Source organism: Cherax quadricarinatus, chromosome 56, assembly GCF_038502225.1.
Source record: "Cherax quadricarinatus isolate ZL_2023a chromosome 56, ASM3850222v1, whole genome shotgun sequence".
Taxonomy (NCBI): domain Eukaryota; kingdom Metazoa; phylum Arthropoda; class Malacostraca; order Decapoda; family Parastacidae; genus Cherax; species Cherax quadricarinatus.
Genome location: NC_091347.1, coordinates 17972540 through 17982539, shown reverse-complemented (window position 1 = coordinate 17982539; position 10000 = coordinate 17972540). Strand labels below are relative to the sequence as shown.

The 10000-nt window shown below is 37.1% G+C and overlaps 1 long non-coding RNA gene across 2 annotated transcripts in view; it reads right to left on the bottom strand.

Moving 5' to 3' along the window:
* LOC138854361 (uncharacterized) overlaps positions 1 to 10000 on the bottom strand; it is a 163320-nt gene that overhangs the window by 16606 nt on the left and 136714 nt on the right. For both annotated transcript variants that reach the window (XR_011393554.1, XR_011393555.1), the window contains exon 3: positions 3693 to 3888. This is a non-coding gene — a long non-coding RNA (uncharacterized lncRNA). The remainder of the gene's footprint in view (positions 1 to 3692; positions 3889 to 10000) is intronic.

Sequence of the window (10000 nt, the reverse complement as noted above, 5' to 3'; positions counted from 1 at the left end):
ACTCCACATATACCTCAATGCACCACTCACCTTTTTTCCCTCATCAATTCTATGATTAACCTCATCCTTCATAAATCCATCCGCCGACACGTCAACTCCCAAGTATCTGAAAACATTCACTTCTTCCATACTCCTCCTCCCCAATTTGATATACAATTATTCTTTATCTAAATCATTTGATATCCTCATCACCTTACTCTTTTCTATGTTCACTTTCTACTTTCTGCCTTTACACACATTTCCAAACTCATCCACTAACCTTTGCAATTTTTCTTTAGAATCTCCCATAAGCACAGTATCATCAGCAAAAAATAACTGTGTTAATTCCCATTTTGAATTTGATTCCCCATAATTTAATCCCACCCCTCTCCCGAACACCCTAGCATTTACTTCTTTTACAATCCCATCTATAAATATATTAAACAACCATGGTGACATTACACATCCCTGTCTAAGACCTACTTTTACCGGGAAGTAGTCTCCCTCTCTTCTACACACCCTAACCTGAGCCTCACTATCCTCATAAAAACTCTTTACAGCATTTAGTAATTTACCACCTATTCCATATACTTGCAACATCTGCCACATTGCTCCCCTATCCACTCTATCATATGCCATTTCTAAATCCATAAATGCAATAAAAACTTCCCTACCTTTATCTAAATACTGTTCACATATATGCTTCAATGTAAACACTTGATCTACACATCCCCTACCCACTCTGAAACCTTCTTGCTCATCCGCAATCCTACATTCTGTCTTACCTCTAATTCTTTCAGTTATAACCCTACCATACACTTTTCCTGGTATACTCAATAAACTTATTCCTCTATAATTTTTACAATCTCTTTTGTCCCCTTTCCCTTTATATAAAGGGACTATACATGCTCTCCGCCAATCCCTAGGTACCTTCCCCTCTTTCATACATTTATTAAACAAAAGTACCAACCACTCCAACACTATATCCCCCCCTGCTTTTAACATTTCTGTCATGATCCCATCAGTTCCAGCTGCTTTACCCCCTTTCATTCTACGTAATGCCTCACGTACCTCCCCCACACTTACATTCTGCTCTTCTTCACTCCTAAAAGATGGTATACCTCCCTGACCAGTGCATGACATTACCACCTCCCTTTCTTCCTCAACATTTAAAAGTTCCTCAAAATATTCTCGCCATCTACCCAATACCTCCATCTCCCCATCTACTAACTCCCCTACTCTGTTTTTAACTGACAAATCCATACTTTCCCTAGGCTTTCTTAACTTGTTTAACTCACTCCAAATTTTTTTCTTATTTTCATTAAAATTTCTTGACAGTGCCTCTCCCACTCTATCATCTGCTCTCCTTTTGCACTCTCTCACCACTCTCTTCACCTTTCTTTTACTGTTCATATACTCTGCTTTTCTTATAACACTTCTGCTTTGTAAAAACCTCTCATAAGCTAACTTTTTCTCTTTTATCACACCCTTTACTTCATCATTCCACCAATCACTCCTCTTTCCTCCTGCCCCCACCCTCCTATAACCACAAACTTCTGCCCCACATTCTAATACTGCATTTTTAAAACTAATCCAACCCTCTTCAACCCCCCCCACTGCTCATCTTTGCACTAGCCCACCTTTCTGCCAACAGTCGCTTATATCTCCGCCGAACTTCCTCCTCCCTTAGTTTATACACTTTCACCTCCCTCTTACTTGTTGTTGCCACCTTCCTTTTTTCCCATCTACCTCTTACTCTAACTGTAGCTACAACTAAATAATGATCCGATATATCAGTTGTCCCTCTATAAACATGTACATCCTGGAGCCTACCCATCAACCTTTTATCCACCAATACATAATCTAACAAACTACTTTCATTACGTGCTACATCATACCTTGTATATTTATTTATCCTCTTTTTCATAAAATATGTATTACTTATTACCAAATCTCTTTCTACACATAGCTCAATTAAAGGCTCCCCATTTACATATACCCCTGGCACCCCAAATTTACCTACTACTCCCTCCATAACATTTTTACCCACTTTAGCATTGAAATCCCCAACCACCATTACTCTCACACTTGATTCAAAACTCCCCACGCATTCACTCAACATTTCCCAAAATCTCTCTCTCTCCTCTACACTTCTTTCTTCTCCAAGTGCATACACGCTTACTATAACCCACTTTTCACATCCAACCTTTATTTTACTCCACATAATCCTAGAATTAATACATTTATAGTCCCTCTTTTCCTGCCATAGCTTATCCTTCAGCATTATTGCTACTCCTTCTTTAGCTCTAACTCTATTTGAAACCCCTGACCTAATCCCATTTATTCCTCTCCATTGAAACTCTCCCACCCCCTTCAGCTTTGTTTCACTTAAAGCCAGGACATCCAGCTTCTTCTCATTCATAACATCCACAATCATCTCTTTCTTATCATCTGCACAACATCCACGCACATTCAGACTTCCCACTTTGACAATTTTCTTCTTCTTATTCTTTTTAGTAATCTTTACAGGAAAAGGGGTTACTAGCCCATTGTTCCCGGCATTTTAGTTGACTTTTACAACACGCATGGCTTACGGAGGAAAGATTCTTATTCCACTTCCCCATGGATATAAAAGGAAAAGTAATAAGACCAAGAACTATTAAGATAAAATCAAAGAAAACTCAGATGAGTGTGTATAAATAAATGTGTATATGTATGTGTAGTGTGACCTAAGTGTAAGTAGAAGTAGCAAGACATACCTGTAATCTTGCATATTTATGAGACAGACAAAAGACACCAGCAATCCTACCATCATGTAAAACAATTACAGGCTTTCGTTTTACATTCACTTGGCAGGACGGTAGTACCTCCCTGGGTGGTTGCTGTCTACCAACCTACTACCATTATATATATATATATATATATATATATATATATATATATATATATATATATATATATATATATATATATATATATATATATATATATATATATATATATATATATATATATATATATATATATATATATATATACCTACTATATATAAGTATATATATATATATTTATATATATATATATATATATATATATATATATATATATATATATATATATATTTATATATATATATATATATATATATATATATATATATATATATATATATAAGTATATATATATATATATATATATATATATATATATATATATATATATATATATATATATATATATATATATATATATATATATATAACCAATTGTAGACAGGCGATCTCAGCAATGCAAGACAAGCCACGGGGAAGGTAATCCTCAGCTCAAGTGCTCTCGCACGCCCACGTGCGTTATCAGGAGCTATGCAATGTTGCAAGAGTAGCAGCAGAAGAAACGAGGGGAAGTTTTTCTGTGTGCACCACTGTGAATGTAATTATGTTTTCTTATCTTGTTTAAATAAAATACAGTAAGTATGAGGTAGGTGTATGACCGTGTATGTTTGTATGATCTTGAGTGATTCTGTATGTTTGTATGGCCCTGCATGTTTGTATGATCTTGTATGATACTGTGCGTTTGTATGGCCCGGTATGACCCCGGAATGGCCCTGTATTTCCGTGTATGACTCTTTATGACCCTGTATGATCCTGTTTGATCATGCATAATCCTGTATAACTATGTATGATCGTATGACTACAATAATGGCTCACACCAACCTTGAAAATGGACCACCATCTTCATCCTGGTCCAACATTTTCATCCTGGTCCACCATCTTCATCCTGGTCCACCATCTTCATGGACCACCATCTTCATCCTCGACCGCCATCTTCATACACCACCTTCTTCATCTTGGTCCACCAACTCCACTTCCTCGGCCCGCTTCACCTCGTGCCGCTGGTCTCAGTACGTTTCTGAAGATGACATGCTCAAATAGGCTAAGCTATAAGCTTGCTGAGAGGCATCCAGCTTAATTCAAGCATTCAGGCAACATTCAGCTTAGTCTAACATTCAAGATAGTCTTATAAATAACTTAGTTAAACATTCTCATATATATATATATATATATATATATATATATATATATATATATATATATATATATATATATATATATATATATATATATATATATATATATATGTATATATATATATATATATATATATATATATATATATATATATATATATATATATATATATATATATATATATATATATATGAGTGAAACGTTGTATTATCAGCCCATGTTTCCCAGGGGACTGATCCCCCTACTTTCGCGTCCCCAGTCAGTGTTACCTAATGCAGAATGTTGATGGCGGATGTCTGCAGAACGAAGAGTCGCACCAACAACATTAATCGAATATGTTAGGAAGAATGTGCGGTTCATACTTTTTTTTTTTTTGCCTCCCCAATCATGCCATAAATTTTACTCGCCTTCTTAGAGCACCAAGGATCAATTTATCTTGTGCTAAGACGCCTCGGTATAAATTCTTGTAGAACACACTAATGAAAAGACGACTGTAATACTCTGGAGGATTTTACTTAACTCTTCTCTGGGGAAGAAAAAGGTTATAAGTCGATATACCTAATTGTGAGAAGTTATTATTATTATTATTATTATCATTATTATTATTATTATTATTATTATTATTATTATTATTATAATTATTATTATTATTATTATTATTATTATTATTATTATTATTATTATTATTATTATTATTATTATTATTATTATTATTATTATTATTATTATTATTATTCATTATTAATTTTCTTTATTTTTCTTCTTCTCCTTCTTATTATTATTATTATTATTATTATTATTATTCTTATTATTATTATTAATATTATTATTCTTATTCTTATTATTATTAAACACAGAAGCCTATATTCAACCTTGGTTAATGGGCGGTTATTTGTTTTTGATCCAAAAAAAAAAGGTTGGATAGCTCCACTTACTTTAATCAAGAGCCCCTCCCCGTCATCGAGGCGCCTCTCCTTGAAGGTCCAAAATAATTGAGAATTGAAGTTACGTTCTCCTCTGTTAATCTTAGAACGGCGTTTACCGGCCTTCTTTGAGATCGTATATACTGAGGATCAAGCCTCCATCACTCCCTGTGCTGAATGACGCACACAGCTGTGTGGGTAAATAGGGAGAGGGGTAAAGCCTATCATCCATACAAGGGTCATTAAGGCTGTACGGTACCTGTTCACCACCAGTCAAGAATTCTTTGATCCCTAAAATATGGATTAAAGAAAATTCTCAGTGAATATACACTGAGTGAGACATATACCTCTGAGTGTATATATGTAAACACGAGAGGCCTAGTCTTCTCCAGGAGTCTTTAATCGAAGTCTTAGGAAACCAAGGTGGGACCTCCCTTACAGGTGCTCTCCTTGCTATCCAAGACTACGCGAGGATCTTGAAGAGCAAAAGTAACAATAGCTCGGGTGCTTCAACTGATAACCCAGCCACAAATGTGTAGCGAAAAGCGTCACAACGTTTCGATTAGTGCTAGGCTCGACGATGATTCAAGAAGACCCGAAAGGTCTCGTAGTTTTCATTTTTCTATTTTGTGCGTTAGTTGCGAACGCCGGTTTTACCTTTCTTTCTCATTCTTGGTGAGACTTGCACGATAACTTTCTTCTCTGTCCTCTCACTCGTTGTCTGACCTACGCGAGGACCTCTTCTGTCCTCTCGCTCTTGGTCTGGGATACGCAGTAGCCTCGTGTGTTCTCTCACTCTTGGCTTGAGATAGGCGAGTATCTCCTGTGTCCTCGCATTCCTTGCTAGATTAGATTCTCTCATAACCTGAAAGTTCCACAACTTCGCTAGATGGCGGAGACAATGGCAAGATGTTAGCGCAGTTAGCGCAGAGGTGGAAAGTTGTACTTTATTTGTGCAACGTTTCACCCAACATCGGGCTTTATCAAGTACTCGATAAAGCCCGCTGCTGGGCGATAAGTTGTACAAATAAAGGACTCGACTGTATTTTCTCTTTTCCACCATCTATTCCTGAACTTTCTCCCCATCCTGTGAATACTTCCTTGATTATAAGAACCCTGTTCTGCTCCCTCGCGTTTTCGGTCGGGCCCGCATGAAGCGATGCTGCTGTCTCTCTCACTCGTTCACTTTTCAAAGACTCGATTCTCGTAGAACCTTAAACTGCCAGAACTTTTGCCGGAGGGCCTTCAACTGTGTCCTCTCACTCTCGGCCAAACTTGAGACTTCCCAGACCAGCGTCCAGTAAATTTCACAACCCTGGATATGAGCGCTTAAGAGCCCGGCCGCCTCCAAACTTGCCGAGAACCTGCATGAAATGTGTCGGAACAGACATTACTGGTGCCATTAAAGTCAGAGAACATATCTACTGTTTATATATATAGTATGTTTCACTGTAAGCACTGTCGGTTTCGCCCTGGTTACGCTACTCTCTAACGTACATGAACCAAGAGCTCCTCCTCTCCGCTGCGCCATTACTTGGCAGCAACGCACGCTGTGTTACATGCTAATATGAATTGTGATGTTTGTGTATTTTTGGAAAAACAGCTTAAGAATGAGTGATGGTGATTGTGTTTTCTTTCTTTGAGGGATCATCCTGCCTTAGTGAAAACCAACAGTTGTGTTTATAAATAAATAAATAAATAAATTAATATATATATATATATATATATATATATATATATATATATATATATATATATATATATATATATATATATATATATATATATATATATATATATATATATATATATATATATATATATATATATATATATATATATTTATTTATTCATTTTTTAATAAGATCAGTATCATATAGACTTTTAACAAAAAAGAGTCGATGATATATGAAAATTGGTTCAGAGACAAGTGATGAAAAGATGAGATAATATGTATAATTAAATAAACTAATATAAAAGTAAATTAATGAGTTTAACTTCTCCATTCGCTAGTTTAACTTCTCCATTCGCTAGTTTAACTTCTCCATTCGCTAGTTTAACTTCTCCATTCACTAGTTTAACTTCTCCATTCAGTAGTTTAACTTCGCCATTCACTAGTTTAACTTCTCCATTCACTAGTTTAACTTCTTGATTCACTAGTTTAACCTCTCCATTCACTAGTGCAACCTTCACTACCTCAGATCTGAGCCTGGATTGGACCATAATCAATAGGCTCCCCAACACTGCCGAAGAATGTTAATCTGGTGGCTTGGGAACTAATAGTTGGAGGCTTTGTAGCGCTAAAGAGCGTCAAGCAGACGGGGAAATTGAACTGATTAATTAATATGAGTGCGATATTAGAATTGTTGAAGTAGGGGCCCTCTTACACTCCATCACACACACACACACACGCACACACACACACACACACACACACACACACACACACACACACACACACACACACACACACACACACACACACACACACACACACACACACACACACACACACACTACTGATAAGCAAGGCGACAGGATTACCAGTCTGTGGGTGCACCAAAACAGCTCCGGCACTCGACCACTCTGTCGGGAGACGACAGTGGATGGTGCTCATAGAGTCGACCCAGTCAGCACATCTCCAGCCATCGACCAGCATCAACAGCCACTCAGTAAAAACTGCTGTCATCAATTAATTAACGTCGTCAAAAGCCACTGTTACACTGAAGAGATCTCCGCTGTACTCAAGGCCTCTGTAACTCCACTGTATTAATCTTTGTCACTCTGAATAACATTCAACTGAGTACCGAGAGTACGGTCTCGCGACAGATCCCGTCACACTGAAGAGGATTCAACTGTGTTTTCAGAGTCCTATCTCACTTCAGATCTCATCTCACTGAAGAGGATTTCGCCTAGTCTTCAACCCCGTCATATTATAGATAAATCCAACATTGTACTGAGCTAACACTGCATACACTGAGTCTCGCAGATAAACACAAGATAAACACAGACACACTGCAAGTTTTTGTCAATAAATTTTATGTATAAATACTCCGAATGTTTCGTGTATAGAGCCATGTGGATTAATGTATACACCACGGGTGATTCACGTATTCGCGGCTCTGGTGGCCTGGTGGTTAACGCTCTCGCTTCACATGGCGAGGGCCTGGGTTCGATTCCCAGCCAGAGTAGAAACATTGGGCGTGTTTCTTTCCACCTGTTGTCTATGTTCCCCATCAGTAAAATGGGTACCTGGGTGTTAGACGACAGGTGTGGGTCGCATCCTGGGACACTGACCTAATTTGCCCGAGATGCTCAGCATAACAAGTGGCTTTCTATGTAGTAGTATGTCATTGTTGTCAGCTAGGACTGTATACCATGTACATGTACTTGTAGTAAATAAAGATTATTATTATTATTATTATTATTATTATTATTTATTTATACAGTGCTGGGGGATTCATGGGCACATTCATGATTACTCATGCTTACTCATGTATTATTCATGTATATAATCCTGACTGTATATATACAAATATACATATATATATATATATATATATATATATATATATATATATATATATATATATATATATATATATATATATAAAGACTGTCTTTATCACTTATATAAACACAGACTTATAGCAATTTACTTACTTATGATATAACAATTTTACAAGATGATTTAGATGCACTTAAAACATGGTTTGGTTTAACAGTGCCTGGTAGCCCTCCAGATCTTAAAACCATCGTCAATAAATGAGTATATCAACGATGTTTATTTTCCAGATAAAGTAGTGGGGAGAGAAAGAGAAAGAGAGACAGAGACCGAGAGAGACCTAATGTAGGTAACAACTTTAAGTTTGTAAATAAAGTTAGAGACCCTAAACCTAACATTGTGAAACCCTGTGTAAAAATTGAGAGCGAGAGAGAGAGAGAGAGAGAGAGAGAGAGAGAGAGAGAGAGAGAGAGAGAGAGAAACACTAGGTGATAAAAAACATAGTTAAAGTCATTTCAGAAATATGTGTTAATGGTGATAATAGTTGACCAAAGTTTACAGTAAATGTTACTGAAGTCACTTAACTCACTGTGTGAACGAGACGGTGACTTCAGGAAGAATGTTATTCTCAGATGCTACGGGACTTTTAACCTGTGACTGACCCACGAGTGCTCACTACCCTACGTACGTTTTCTATATTCTAAAATCACATATTATCCAGTCAAAGGATAAACTGAGAAAAAAAAAAAATTTTAACGTCAGTAGCCGAGTGGTCACAGATGAGTCCTCAGGTCTTACACACTATATCTGGTAGCAGATATAGTGTGTAAGATTAATATCTCCGTCAATGTCATGAATGATCTATCATCCCTGTGTGTTGCGTGGTGTGGATGAGAAGGTCTAGCATACATAAACACAATTTACACTTACACACACACACACACGCACACAATCTTTTTTTTTTTTTTTGGCACCAGAAAGAAAATATGAATTCCTTCGTGGTGTCCTGCCCACCACACACAATATAACATCAGCCGCCGCACACTCGTGTAGCGGAAGCTATGAACAGCATCCAGACGAGTATTAAATAGATTTTACGAGGGAAGAATCACCCATATGTATGACAGAAAGAGACTGTGGGCTCTAAACACAGCTTGAGAAATATCTCTTTAAAGTGAGACGTCCTCTACAGAGGTATGATCCGCGCTAAAGAGTCTCTCTACAGTAAAGACATCAAGTAACTAGGCTTAACTCGTCCCTCAGTCGTAGAGAGAAGTAACGAGGTCCTAGTTCAACCAGAGTTCTGTATACCGTAAAGACAGCAGGCCAAGTGGTTCAACAAGTGTCTCTCTGTCGTAGAGACAGCAGGTAACGTAGTTCAACAAGAGCCTCTCTGTCGTAGAGACAGCAGGTAACGTAGTTCAACAAGTGCCTCTCTATCGTAGAAACAGCGGGTAACGTAGTTCAGCAAGTACCTTCTCTCTATCGTAGAGACAGCAAGTAACGAGACTCAACACGCAAAAAATATTGCTCTCACAAATACCCTGAACGAAATGCAAAAACAA